The sequence below is a fragment of the Helianthus annuus genome, chromosome 3 (genome assembly GCF_002127325.2).
Source record: "Helianthus annuus cultivar XRQ/B chromosome 3, HanXRQr2.0-SUNRISE, whole genome shotgun sequence".
Lineage (NCBI taxonomy): Eukaryota > Viridiplantae > Streptophyta > Magnoliopsida > Asterales > Asteraceae > Helianthus > Helianthus annuus.
In genome coordinates this window covers 9,436,172-9,450,757 of record NC_035435.2, presented here as the reverse complement: position 1 = coordinate 9,450,757, position 14,586 = coordinate 9,436,172, and positions in this window count along the sequence as shown.

Here is a 14,586-nt window from a genome sequence, read left to right as displayed (position 1 = left end):
CATGTATCAATGTAATACTTCATTAGTAGTGATACTTAGTAGTGCACATAAAGCTTGTACCTGACAAAAGAAAACCCATAACCGGTTTTTAGTACCCGGATTATACCCGTAACCGTACCTCACCCTACACGTAGGGTATGGATAGGATATACATGTTGAGCTCATTACCCGTACCCGGAAGCATATCCGATTTATACCAGAAAAATACCAGGAAACATTTATACCTTATACCTGAACCTGGTTATACCATATGCCCGGTATTTGTTTTTTTTTAACCAGATAGAATACTCAAATATATAAAGCATATTTTTATGTTTACTTTACAACTTTCATATTTAATTTTTTTTTTAAATGCATAATATAAAGTAAGTAATTTGTACTTGAGTGAATCTATGTTATTGTATTATTATTTTAAATTTTTTTATAAATGAGAAACCAAATTTATTTTTGTAGAAAAACCTTTTTAAAAGTCGGTTACACCCGAACTCAGTTCCAATAACCGTTTATACCCAAATTCAACCATACCCTACCCGGATACATAGGGATAGGTTTTTCTCCTCAACACTCGTACCCAAACCTTATTCAGTTTCTCTCAATACACGATTTTCCAATACCCGATCATACATGAACCCAGTTCCATACTAGAAACCGGATACTAGAAAAACCCAATTGTGGACCTTAACTATACTTCCCGTAAACTAGTTATATTGGAAATTGGAACTATCATAAAAAAATTCCAATCCCCACAAAGGATTGGATCCACCAACAAGAAGCCCGTTTATGCTATCAAGTCCCAAAACTCAAAAAAGGTGCATGGCCCAAATGCTCATGAGTCATGACATACGTCATGTTTATGGGATAAGATCAAATAAAAAGTTTATTTTATCTAAGGAGGATGAGAATGAATCTTAACCATTCATTTTTTAAATCAATGGTTAAGATGAAAGTGTAGGAGAAAGGAATAGTGCAAGGGTATCTTGGGAAAATCATATTTATAGACTTTCTCTCTACACATGCATATTCCACCCTCATTTTTTAAACGTTCATAACTTTTTTATACGACATTATTTTTTCATAAAAATTTCACCGTAAAATCGAGCGTCTTTTTATCTTTAATTTGAGTACCATATTGCTATATAAAATATGAAGACTAAAAAAACCCACTAAAATGTGTTGTATTTCTATGTTGTATAACTTTTTTTGTGCTGGATTTTTGTACTAAATTTTTTGTGCTGAATTTTTTTTCTTAATTTTTTTTCTCAATTTTTTGTGCTTGATTTTTTTGTACTACATTTTTTTGCTGAATTTTTTCGTGCTATATTTTTTTGTACTAGATTTTTTTGTGCTATATTTTTTTGTACTACATTTTTTGTGCTATATTTTTTTTGCTAGATTTTTTGTGCTAAATTTTTTGTGCTAGATTTTTTGTACTAGATTTTTTTGTTTTTTTTTTTAACAAAAGGGGTGGCACATGTCATTTTCACTCCTATTTATAAGGACCAAAATGCCCTTCATTCCTACTTATTAGGAGTGCCACATGTAATCATCATAATCTTTCTTAGGCTACTTAGGCAAAATCCACTTTTTAATGGATGTTTCTCCATGTTTGTGTATTATATATATATATATATATATATGGTTTTGTAATTTATTACGATCTTTTTAATAATAATAACTTATAATTTTACGCTCACTATTACCACCCACCAACAGTTAAAAAGGCCTATCTACGCAGAGCACCTCAACTAGGGCTGCTTAAAAACAGTTATAACCACTAGTTTCATTTTTGCGATTCAACAACTTAGTTTGAAACTTAAAATCAGCAATGTAAACCAAAACGACTAGTTAAACTTCTTAGTTTATACAAACTAATGAAAAAGGATACAAATTCGATTTAACTGTAAAAACAAACAGCAGTTAGCAATTCAGCCTATAGTTTTTGTCAAACAGCTGACCAGACCATGTACCATGCTCCTCACCACGCATAACCTCAACCACCAGGCTCATCACCACTTAGGGGTATCTAATACATACAAGAAATACTTTTGAGTGAATTACTTTTTGAGTCCCTGTATTTTAGTGGTTTTAATCACTTGAGTCCGAAATCAAAAAGTTTAACGCCCTGAGTCCCTAACCATTTATTTTATAACGTTTTGAGTTCAATTTTGTTCATTTTATAACGATTTGAGTCCAAATAATCCGACTCAAAAGGTTAAAATTTGGACTCAAAAGGACGCAAATGGTTAATGAAAATGCTTATAGGGACTCAGGTCGTTAAACTTTTTGCTTTTAGACTCAACTAGTTAAAACCACTAAAACATAGGGACTCAAAAAGTAATTTACCCAATACTTTTTTATACCCAATACATTTTATAACCACTTGGCACCCCCGTCAACATATGCTAAATCCTCCCCTGATTGACTATTAGATAAATTGACTTCACACCTTTTCCACATCTAAACACCAATGAAACCCAACTCCAAGAACACAACTTTCAAGAGAACCTATTTGCATGACACAATTGTTATACCATTTAACATATCGATAAGAGAACTCACTCAAAAACAATAGAATTTAATAAACATCCAATTGACAAATTAAAAAAAAAAAACGAAACAAATTGTCATCAAAACAGAAAATAATAACTTAAAACCAGAGTCTCATCCAACGGGTCGGTGTTTTTCCACTTTCTACCGAAGGCACGGCCATGCCCGACCAGGCCCAAGTGATCATGTAAAAAGTAAAATTCCTAAAAGTCTTTTAAGTAAATGTTCAAGTAAAACTGTAAAATGTAACCAAAGACACCAACAAGGTTTTATTACGCTTCCCCCGTCATACTTTATATAAATTTTTTAAAACTTAACGAACGGGCTGCCAGCTGTAGTGGTTCTTCTCCTTCTTTTTAGCTGCCGCAAGTCTCGCACTCCTTGCTGGATTTTTTCTTTCTCATTGAAGCTACTTTCTTTATTTTCTCTACATCGATTCCGGATGATTCTTCAACCTTTTCTTGTTCAGGTTTGTTTGTCGGTTCATGTTTTGCAATTATAAACTTACTTATTGGTCTTAATAAAACAAAAATCACACATTTTGGAATTGATTTATATAGTCATCATCACACACGTTTTGGAATCTATCTATACTATATTATAATGCATGAGTGAGGGGTATTTTAAGATACCCAAAAAAATAAGAACTTTTTCCCCACTTTATTTATAGAAAGATCCTAAAATGAGGGTAGTTTAGTCTTTTAAATATTATTCAATTTTTAGCCCCTAAACTTATTACACTTAAATCCCTAAGGTTTTAACAAAATTATAGATAATTAGTTACAATTCACCAATCCACAACAAACTTATAATTTTTTACGTATTCTTAACATATCTTATAAACTATACTGTTTAAAGAAAATCCAAAGATAGCATGACGACCTACACATTTTTGTCAACGTTTCGGTAGTTGTCTTGTTCAATATCGACTCACGGATTAAAAGGTACAAGTCGATAATGCTTTAATGTACAAGTAATTAATACGTGTGATCTAATGCGCCTAATCTACAAAGATGAGCTCCATCTATGCAAACAAAAACAAAAAGAATTAAAAGTACCGTAACATAAAATGTAGATATTATGTGTCACATTTTATTTTAATAAAACTGCCTAATATCTGTACTTAGATATACCTTATAAAAACTTAAAACTAACTACAACAAACTTCCTAAATAAAGGGGTGACAATATCTAAAATTAAACCCTAATGCACTTCTATAGTTACTACTATAAATACATAGTAGAACACTCCTATATCTATTGCTAAACAAAGTTAAAAAATGGATCCAGTTCTGAATTCAATTGTTGCGAAAAACCAAGCATGCGAGATTCAGAATTCTAAGGTCAGTTCTGTTATATCGCAGCAGTGAATAATTGTTTTCTTTTATTTACTTTTATGTGAATATTAACTTATTTGATTTTTCAGATTCAGTTGCATGATGAACATGCCAATTTAAACAACCCATTTGTCGAACAAGCTTCTAAGGTATTGATTTTGCTGGTTTTTAAGTATTATTTTTGCAGGATGATGGTGATAAAAGTGTTGATATTATTTCTTATGCTGCAATGTTTTCTTCATATAAGTCTAATCTTTAACGTAAATTTAGTGAAGAGATAATTTTAAGGTTTATTTAATTTTTTTTAACTTTTGTATTCAGTTTTTGTCTTTTTTAAGGATCGAAAGTTTGAGACTCAAAGGAAGAGATCCAAGAGACTCTCTGAATGGAAATGGGGTGGGGTTATTAATTTAGACGATTCTGAGAACAATAACAAAGAAGAGGAATTAGAAGGTACTGGCGATTCAAGCACAAACAAGATAACCCGATTAAAAATACCTCGAGTGTCAATTCAGAAGCGGAACAGATTTCATGCAGTTTAATATGAAATCTATCAAGTGTTTTTATGTTTTTTTTTCATTTTCAGCTGTTACATTTGATCTAGACGTATGAATAAAGTTTATTTTATATTTGAACTTTATTTTTGGTGTTAATATAATGCAGTTATTGACCATATTAATAAAGTTCAAAATAAAGTTAGTATCCTAAATTTACAAGTCAAATAAACGTATATAAGTTAATATCCCAAAGTTGCAATAAATAGATATTGCAGTTAGATATAGTCAAACTGAAATTATAAAATATTGCAGTTATTCTTGGATATTAATTTAATAATTTGTATTTCTTAACTAAAAAATAATAAAGTAATATACTTTAAAGCTAAACAAAAAAACTGAACTTACTATGATATAAAGTTAATAAAAATATAAACTCTTAACATCCTATTTTTTACAAAAACTGTCTTTAAAATTTTACAAAAATATAATTTTTTTATATATATAAAAATGAAATTTAACAATTAAAGCTAAAGGTGTAAAACGTACTTACGAGTCAACTACTATTTTTCATTTTTATAAAAACAAAAAATTTAAACTTAAAGTTTATTAGATGAGTACTATGTGGATATTTAAAAAAAGTTATGAACTTTAAAGAATAAAATTATAAACTTTATCATCTAACCAACAAAGTAAACTTACTTTACAACTATAACAACTTATCTTTTATTTTTTGTCATTTGATTATCATCTTTTTTTTAAACGAAACTTTACATGTGTAAAACAATTTTTTACTTTATTTATAAACAAAACATTTTGTTTTTATAAAAAAATAATTCTTTTATAAATATTTTTTGTAACAAGTAATATAAATAAAATACTCCAAAAATTTACAATCTTTACTAGATAAATACTAAATTGTGTTTCAAATTTTTAAGAATTATAAGTTCAACTATATTGTTCTAGATAATATTAGTTAGTTTCAAATAATTCTTTACCAACTTGACTAGATAGACAGTAGATTGTGTTGCATATTTTTAGGGATTATAAAATAGATAAGATTAATTAGGAACTACAAATCTGAGCTTAGTATGATATAAAGTTAATAAAGATATAAACTCTTAACATCCTATTTTTTTTTTATAAAAACAGTTATTGAAATTTTATAAAAATATAAATTTTTTATATCTGTAAAAAAACCGAAATTTAACAATTTAAGTTAAAGCTCTAAAACGTACTTATGAGTCAAATACTATTTTTTATTTTTATAAAAACGAAAATTTTAAACTTAAAGTTTATTGGATGAGTACTATGTGGATATTTAAAAAAAGTTATGAACTTTAAAGAATAAAGTAATACTTTATAATTTAACCAATAAAATAAACATACTTTACAATTATAAAAACTTATTTTTTATTTTTTGTCTTTTGATTATTAATTTTTATAAAAAACAATATTTTTTGTCTTTTGATTATTACTTTTTAAAAAAAAATAAAACTTTATATATGAGTAACACTAATGACATATATCCACCACAATAATGTTATCATAAATTTTATACGAATAAAAAAACTAACAGAGACAAGTGCCGCAATTCAAAGTGTCATCCCGCCGCATCGCACGGGCACCATACTAGTACTATATAGTCAACTAAGGGCAAGGAAAGATATAATCTTGCTTTTTGTTTTAAAATGAATAAATAAATAAAACATGGGTCTTGGACCCGAGTCTGATTCTAAAAACTCAATACGTCTATAGGTATAAACATGTAAGGGGTTGTTTAGTTTAGCTTTTCAAATCTCCTTAGACTATGAGGTATGGGGCGAGGGTTGGGGCGTGGGTTGGAGAGAAACGCCCAAGTCACCACCCCGGGTGGGCTTGGGTTAGGCGTGGCCCCTTGGGCGAGAGTTTAAGGTCGGGCGTGGGGCGGGGCTACCACATGACATGGCGGAATCTCATTGGCCAAGAGCACTAGCCTTTGAAATTGGCTTTTTTTCCACGCCACCCAACCCACGCCCCACCTTACCCCTTTGAAATTGGCTTTTGGTCTTGGATGTCCCATAGTCCACGTGTCCCACCATGCCCCCAACCCACGTCCCAACATACCCTACGGTCTTATGATTTTCTGAAAAAATTAATAAGTCAAATTTGCACAAACCCTATTTTTCTGCACTTCATCACCGTGTATGTATCAGATTGTGAATCTTCTAAGTTAGTTTGTCAACTGAGTTTCGTTCTTCATTGTCATATTGTTTAGCAGTTCATTTTCAGCTTCTTTTGTAAACTCGAATTGGTGCATTTGAAACTTTCTTAATATGCAAGTTGTAATGATGTGAAGTTTTAACCTGTTTTAGACTTTGCAAGGTTGTCCTTGTGAATGTGATCGATTATTAACTACCCTTATCTCAAATCATGATGCTTAGGTGTCCCAAACTTGTGTTCAAAGTCACATGTTAAGGTAATGTACTCATATTCTCCCATAATAGATGATATACTTGCACTTAGGCCGGAGGGTGTGGAGGGCACCACCCCTGCCACCTCACCACCGATAGCGCCATAGGGGCGCTACCACCCATACCCACCATGTTAAACCGGGGTGCCATGGATGTGTCGCTAGCATGGAAACGAGCCAGAATTGGCATTTTCGAGGATTGTTTGGTCAAATGTTACCGCCATAGGTGTCACACCCCCAAAATACCACCTAGGGAGTGTCCCTGATAGGCGTGTGACGTACCAGCAATGAGCCACTAATTACATAGAACCCATACATGTTTCTAAAATAAAGTTCTTGTTTATTAATAAAACACCATCCAAGTTCAAAAGAAACCAAAGTATTCAGCGGAAGCAAAATTAAACGAAGTTAAATAGTTTAAAACCAATATAAGGTATCAACAGATCAAAACATAAATCCCTCCAATCGACCCATTAGACTCCAGCTACTCCAGACAGCAAGTTCCAATGCAACAGCTAACGACCTACAAGCATGCAAACAAGTGTGTCAGACTACGCTGGCGAGTTCAAAGTTTTGTTACCGAGTTTAGTTTACCAGATACATGTATAAAACAGTTTAACAATTTGGTTTGATTTGATGTTGTTATTAACTCGATTACCGAAATGGCTACAAGATGTGTTTGCCCAACCCCAATGTCTCTATCAAAACATTGGTCATGCTTTAAGGAAATTAGTTCACGCCCGACCTCCCTGGGACAGTGTGAGGGTGCCAAACCTAATAACGCTATCAACTAATAACCTCGTTGCCTTCCCGGCAACTGTCGGTAGATGTAAGGGGTCTTACATGATAGAAACTGAGTAATAACCAACATCCCAATAACCTGCATTCCTCCCTGGAACGTTACCCAATATCCCTTCCCGGGATGCATGCTTGGAAAAAGAGCAGTGAACTCACCTTAGGTTTGCTCGGTAAGGTTAAAATATGTGTTCACAGTTGCTCAATGCAATCCTAATATAATTACCGCTAACGATCAGATTCATACACCAAAATCCACTTATTAAAGCAAGTTGTAACACAGATTGATTACTCATGACGTGTATGACATAGCAGTTCATGTAAGTTCATATTACCAGTTCAATCGCATGTAGTTCACATAATGCTCGACAATTATTCGAAACACACATAATCACGTATCGCCACAACTAACTAACTAACAACAAAACCGAACAACCCAGTCCATTCAACTAGTGGCCGACAAATGTGCAGGTCCTTACACAACCCTGGCCCAACCGTTTTTCTAATTTGAATTGATTTGTTTACGTTGGCCCAGTTATGTCTAAGACTCACTCAACATGAACTAATGTAATAGTTGTTAGGCCCTAAATCTAAACAAAAACTAATTACCATTTTCGGTGCATGCCTCTTGGATCCTGTCTCATACCCTTGTCTACCCAAACCCAGTTTCATCATTTACTCATGCTACACTTTTCCCAACCCCACTAACATCAATTGGTTTTGGTATTATTATTATTATTAACATTAACAGTAAATTAGAATTACATAAATAGTCCATCTAAATCACATAAACTTAATTCTTATCTCATTAATAGTGTTAGCTAAGCTGACAACATGCACATGGCCAACATCTTACTTTTTAACTTTCACATGCACATTAATATCCCTGACAAAAGTTCACATGTTGTGATTTATGATTTCATAAAAGCTAGAATACACATGGGCCGCCACTTTCAAACCTAAGTTATCAATCACCTATCTAAAATTCTATTGGGCCTTTGCCTACTGTTACATCAAGAGTTAGCATGAGTCTTTATTTGTTGCATGCAAAAGTCAATAACAAACACACCTAATTATCCTAGCATTGATAATTCGGTCCAATGATCATATAACACACATATATGTTCGGTCCAATCATCATACGATTCAATGGTAACATGGATTGAACATTATGGCAGCTTTATTAATAAATTGAGAGATACCCAGCATGGTTTATCATAATATAACCCTAGACAACATAGTTCAACACAGTTTATTTGCACATACACAAAACTATATAACATCACCCTCCTATTATCACAAATAAATCAATCATTACAAGTAAATAATACCATACAATTAATGAAGATCGCAGGCAAGAATCACTAACCAAAACTTGGCAATTCAACGTTGCTATCTTGATCAGGGGGGTGGGCTCTACTGACTTCGTGCGATCAGGGGGCTTTAGTTTTATTTGATCAACGTTGCTATCTATATATAATTGTAAGGTTGGGCGGTGGATGTTTTAATCGATCTGGGCCAGTGATGAAACAATGGTTAACCAGGCAGGGTTAACTCACTGATCTCGTCAAGAAGGGTTAATCCCTTCCTCTCGAGGATCGTTGGCTGGATCACCGGTGGGTTGATCTCCTGCACAAGGAAACAAATCGTGACTCGTAACAAGGAGGATGGGGCGAGGGGTGCTCCTTGTTACCACTCTCCGGCGTGAGAATCAGTAATCTGCTTGGGAAGCAAAGTATGATAGTAGTAGTGGTGAGAGAGTTGTGAAGAGATACCTCAAACCTGGTTTGGGGTTGGTATTTATAGCCGAGGAGTGAAGGAGGAGGACGATGGACAGACTGACGACGTGCTGCACCTTTGCAGGTGTGTCAGGCTTGTCGGGTGTGGAGGTTACGCCACGTCAGTCTGTTACTTACGTAGCCCTGACAGATGACTGTCATTGGTGCTACTTGCACTGTGGTGTCAGTCCCACTTGTTGGGCGTATAGGACGCGGTGCGAGCCGCATCGCTGCCTGCAGTAACATCTGATGTTACCGCGTCCCTTGCTTGTGATCAAGAAATACGCAAGATGCGGTGCCAGCCGCATCGTCGCCTGTGGTGACTGTTGCTGTTGTCCAGCTTCCTTGTATTGATAGAAGTGTTCACTGGACGCGGTGCCACGCCGCATCGCTGTGAATACTTCCGTTTTCATACACCAGATGTGATGCTATGCCGCATCACTCTATCGCTCTCATATCCCCGGTAAGTCCTCCTCTATCAATGGGCAGTTTGGATTCAACCCTTGTGTCTGAGCGTTCCCGCGTGGACATAGGTGGGTTGTTAGCTAGTGGGGGTTTTGATAAGGGTAATGGTCACTCGCGGTCATGCTGACGCGAGATCTGGGACCATACCCCTTCAAGTCCCCCCAGTCTAGTGTTGCTGCCATATGCAAGTTGCATGTGGGAGGAGTACTGGACTATGGTGTCTAGAAGGTAGTTTGGAGTCTGGAGGAGATTCTAGACCATGTAGATGGTCTTTGCGTTTCGTAAATCAAGCTGGAGATCTGGAAGAGTCATGCGAAGCCTCTTCCGTACCGGTGAGAAGATTTCGTCTGATGCGAAATTCTCAGCCTCAAGTTTTGATCCGGTAGTATGGTCTACCGTTTCTGACGTCTTCCGGGTTGGGTGCCACCTGTTGGTGTGTCGAACCAACCTCTGAGATCGAGCTGGAAGTGTCCACAAACTTCGATCCAACCTCTGAGATGGTGGTTGACGTTGTCCTGCACAAACTTCGAACCAACCTCTGAGGTGGTGAATGAAGAAGAGAGTGGTCGTCTGCCGTAATTGGACATGAAATGATGATCCCTTTTGTGGGGTTTTCATGTTCTTTTGATTAGCTCTCAAGTAACCGCACGTCCTTTGCAGTTACCTCGTTGCTGGACATTGTTGGCCACGAACGTGGGAACAATGTTGGGTGTTTGCGTCATTGTTGGCCATGTTTGGTCGAACAATGCGAATCTGGATAATGGTCAAATAAACATGGTCATAGGCATGGTAATGCCCACCATTGTTTATTCTATCCGTCGTACAAGTAGGGTAACAAAGTCATAAGCAGACTTGTTACCGCTGTTCGGCCGCTTGTTGTTCGACAAGATCTCGTATGATAATTGGGGATCTCGTCCGCATCTCGTCCTTAGCCACTTTCCTTCACGCTCCAATACCGAGGAGTTTTCCTTGAAGTAGTTTCGTTCATCGATGTGAAGACTTAGTTGTGGCTCTTCCATAGCAACCGTTTGCGGAAGCTATGGTTGTGTCCGCAGTGACTCATGAGTGTCTGCGGTTTTGTCACCCCATACTCGCTTGAAACGTGTGTGTTGCTCGGATGTGGCTCTTGAAGGATCAGGAGTCAGGGTTGCTGATGTGCGTGCGCGTACATTCCCTTCCTTCTTCTCGTTGAAGAAGTTGTTTATGCACCCTCTGTGGTTGTGAACCGGACAGGAGGGATTTGAAGCTTGAAGAGAATGAAGGCAATGCGGTTTACCTATTTCTGAGATGCGGTTCAGTCCAAAGAACAACGCTGGTTCTGAGTATCTGACACACCTGTACGGGCTCGTGTGTGTCATCTCCGCATATTCCACGTGTGCTCGTGGGTATGTGCGGATATGTTTATACCCCCTTAACCATGGAAAGATATAATTTTTGGCTATTTTATGGGGTATGTAAAAAAAACGACATGCCGTATGGGTTATGGTGCGGTATACCAGAAAAAACCGCATGCCGCTTATAATTTGGATAATATAGTCGCTTTTTGTTGCATACGTGGCTGATCACACGTGTGAGTTGGTGGAAGTTGGTGAGATCTTTCAGGCATGTGCTGAAATGAAAGGACATTTGCACTGCCCGAGGCATTAAATGCACTGTAGCAAGGAGTGTAAACGTCTCTCTTGTCAGGCGCGTGGGCGGCCACGCGCGCGTGATAACCGTCAGCGGAATTGTTGATGTACACGTGTTGCCGCATAATTGGTCCTTTTTGAACGTGATGATTCGTTTTCTCCCTCCGCATTAATTGCGATGAGTATATAAGGGGAAACCGTTCGTGGTTTCCCCTCACTTGCTCGAAATTTCAAAAAAAAATTCGGTGAGAGAAACATTTCCTTTGTCTTCTTCGAAGAGATTTCCTGAACTTCCGATGAGGTATTTTGAGTTTTTAGTGTTTATCTTCTATATTTCTGATGGCTGAACCATCGAATCCACACAATGTGGAGGGTGAGAACCCTGAACAGCCGGTAGTGGCGGCTGATGAAGACGAAGATGATGACGGTGATGCTCTTGGTGTTGGGTTACTGGTGTTGAAATGGCCGAGGGGTGGTTTTCAGAACTTAATGACCACCGTACAAATGGCTAATGATTGGAAAGCCACTTACCCACAAGAGGGGGACACCGGTGCCGATGCTCCGGCCGGTTACATTACCTTGTGGGCAGATTTTTTCACCGAAGGCAACCTTCGGTTGCCGGTGACGGTGTTTGTTGCGGAGGTGTTGGAGTACTATCATCTCCATATCTCCCAACTTAGTCCATTTGGGATGTTCCGAATCAGGAACTTTGAGTATACCTTTCGTGCCCATGGCTTGGCCCTCACTGTTGAGAATTTCCGGTGGTTTTACCAGTTGACGGTGAACACCGGTTTTTTTTCTTTTACTCAACGTCATGGGAGTTTAAAGTTGATGACACCTCCCAAGGGTGTGACCCATTGGAAGATGAAATTCTTCTACGTTAAAGCCTGCGCGGTATACGCCAATATGACTTTCCGGGATGTCAATATTGGTGTCACTGATGAGGATATTCCTGTTGCCACCGCGAAGACTGTGGACTGGTTCTCTAGGCTGCGGCCTATTGAACTCAAGAAGTTAGACAACAATCAGCTGTGGGTGTTGCGGATGATGCTTACTAGGCCGGACAGGAAGGCAAGGCCCGTTCTGCGGGAAAAGAGTGGTGGTAAGCCTGTTATTCTTTATTGTTTTCCTTGCTTCATTATCCTTGTAGTAATATGCATGTGTTGTATCAGAGACTGCGGTTGGTTTGTGGAGGATGTTTGAGCCCGATTTCGAGGGCAAAGTTGAGCTGATTCCGGTTGAGCTACGGGAAGGTTTTAATCTAGAAATTGTTGGCAACTTCCGCGTACCCAAACGTGATGTGTTGAAGGCACCTGTACCAGAAGGCGAAAAAGGTATTTTCTAAGTTGCACTTGTTTTCCAAGTTCACCCTTGTTATTTGTTTGCTTGATTTCTCCAATGCAGCTGTCCTTGCGGACTTGGGGAAGTTTGAAAAGCGCATCCCCAAGAAACATGTGGAGAGGAAGCAGGTGAAGAAAACCACGCGGGGTCGTGGTAAGGAGAAGACTGAGGGTTCAGTTGTCCCTCCTCCGGTGTCTCAGGTCGCAGGTACCTATCGATCTTGTTATCGCAGATATACCGATTACGTGGTAGTATCTGATACCCTTGAGGGTTTGGGTGTTCTAGGTAGTGGTGCGGCTGCGGGTGGAACCGCTGCGGGGCCCCCCGTTGTTGGTAAGAAGAGAGAACCAGAGCAAAAGGCTGCTGGTGGTGGTGAATTGAAGCATCGGAAGCTGCAGTCTAAAAGGGCTGCTCCGGCGCAAAAGAAACCTGCGGTTGCTGCTGGTGAGTATAATTTTTTTTTAGTGTTTTGCATGCACAACTTGTTGACTAATAGTTATTGCTTTCTTTGCATTGCAGAACCACAAGATGCAGGATTTTCTTTCTTTGATGTTCCTTTGTCTCCCTCGCATACCACAGCTGTCGATGCGGGGGTGCCAAAGGAGCCTGCGGCACCTTTTGTTGAGGTGATTCCTGATCCCACCGTGCAGGTGGAGAAAACGGTGGAGAAGACTGCTTCCCAGATTTTTGATACTGTGGATTCCTCCAACAACCTGATCAGCCTAACTGATGGCGATAGGTTGGACTTGAGGTTTTCGGATGCTGGGAAGCAGAAGTCGGATGCTGAGCCGCAGAAATCTCCAACTACGGAGAAGGTTTCTGGTTCTGCATCCGGGGGTGCGGGTTATGAAGGACCTCCAATTCAGCCTGGAGAGTCGGAGCTGGAGTACTATTACCGCACGTATACCCCGGAGCGGAGTACGAGTTATCATCGACCCCCCTGGACTGTTTTGCACGGGGATGATATTTCCAACGATCCTTCTTCATGCAAGGAAATTTTAGGTGGTCTGGGCACCCCGTTTGAAGTTGATCGCGCTCATGCCGCATCCCCTGAACTTCGCATCAACCAACTCTCCACCATGCTTGTGGGGAGTTCCATAGTGGCAAATGCCATTATGGAAGACTATAAGTTGTTGAGCCGGAGGGAGGAAGAAGCTGCGCGGATGCGGGCGGAGGCTGAGAAGTTGGTTAGGGCTGCTCGCGTAGGCGCGGAGCAGCTTGAAAAAGACAAGGCTGCTTTTGAGATGCATAAGCAGACTGAGGAATGGGCTGCGACTGCCGAGCTTAAACAGGTGCGTACTCTTGCCAAGTTACTTTCTGAGGAGCGTAAAAGTTGGAAAGAAACCCTTTCTGCTGAGCGCAAGACATGGAAAGAATCTTGGGGTAAACAGAATGAAAATCTGTTTTGTGCTCGTCAGGAGTTGGCCAATTTGAAGGCCGCAAATGTTGCTTTGGTCAAGGAGAAGGCAGCGGCTGAGCCAGTTGCAGGCAGGGCTAAGGAAGATGAGGCCCGGACCGCGAAGGCTCTTGAAGAGGCCAAGAAAGCGGGGGCTCGTGTTACTAATGCCCTTGATGAGGCGAATGCTGACCGCACTCGCCTAAACCAAACTGTTGTGAGCCTCCAGGTATAAGTTGCTTTTTCTGTGTTTATTTTTCCTTCTGCCTTTTGAGAATGTTTACTGATGTCGTGTAAACTGTTTCTTGCTTTTGAAAGGCTGAGGTTCAGACCCGGGAGGTCGCGGTTAAAGAC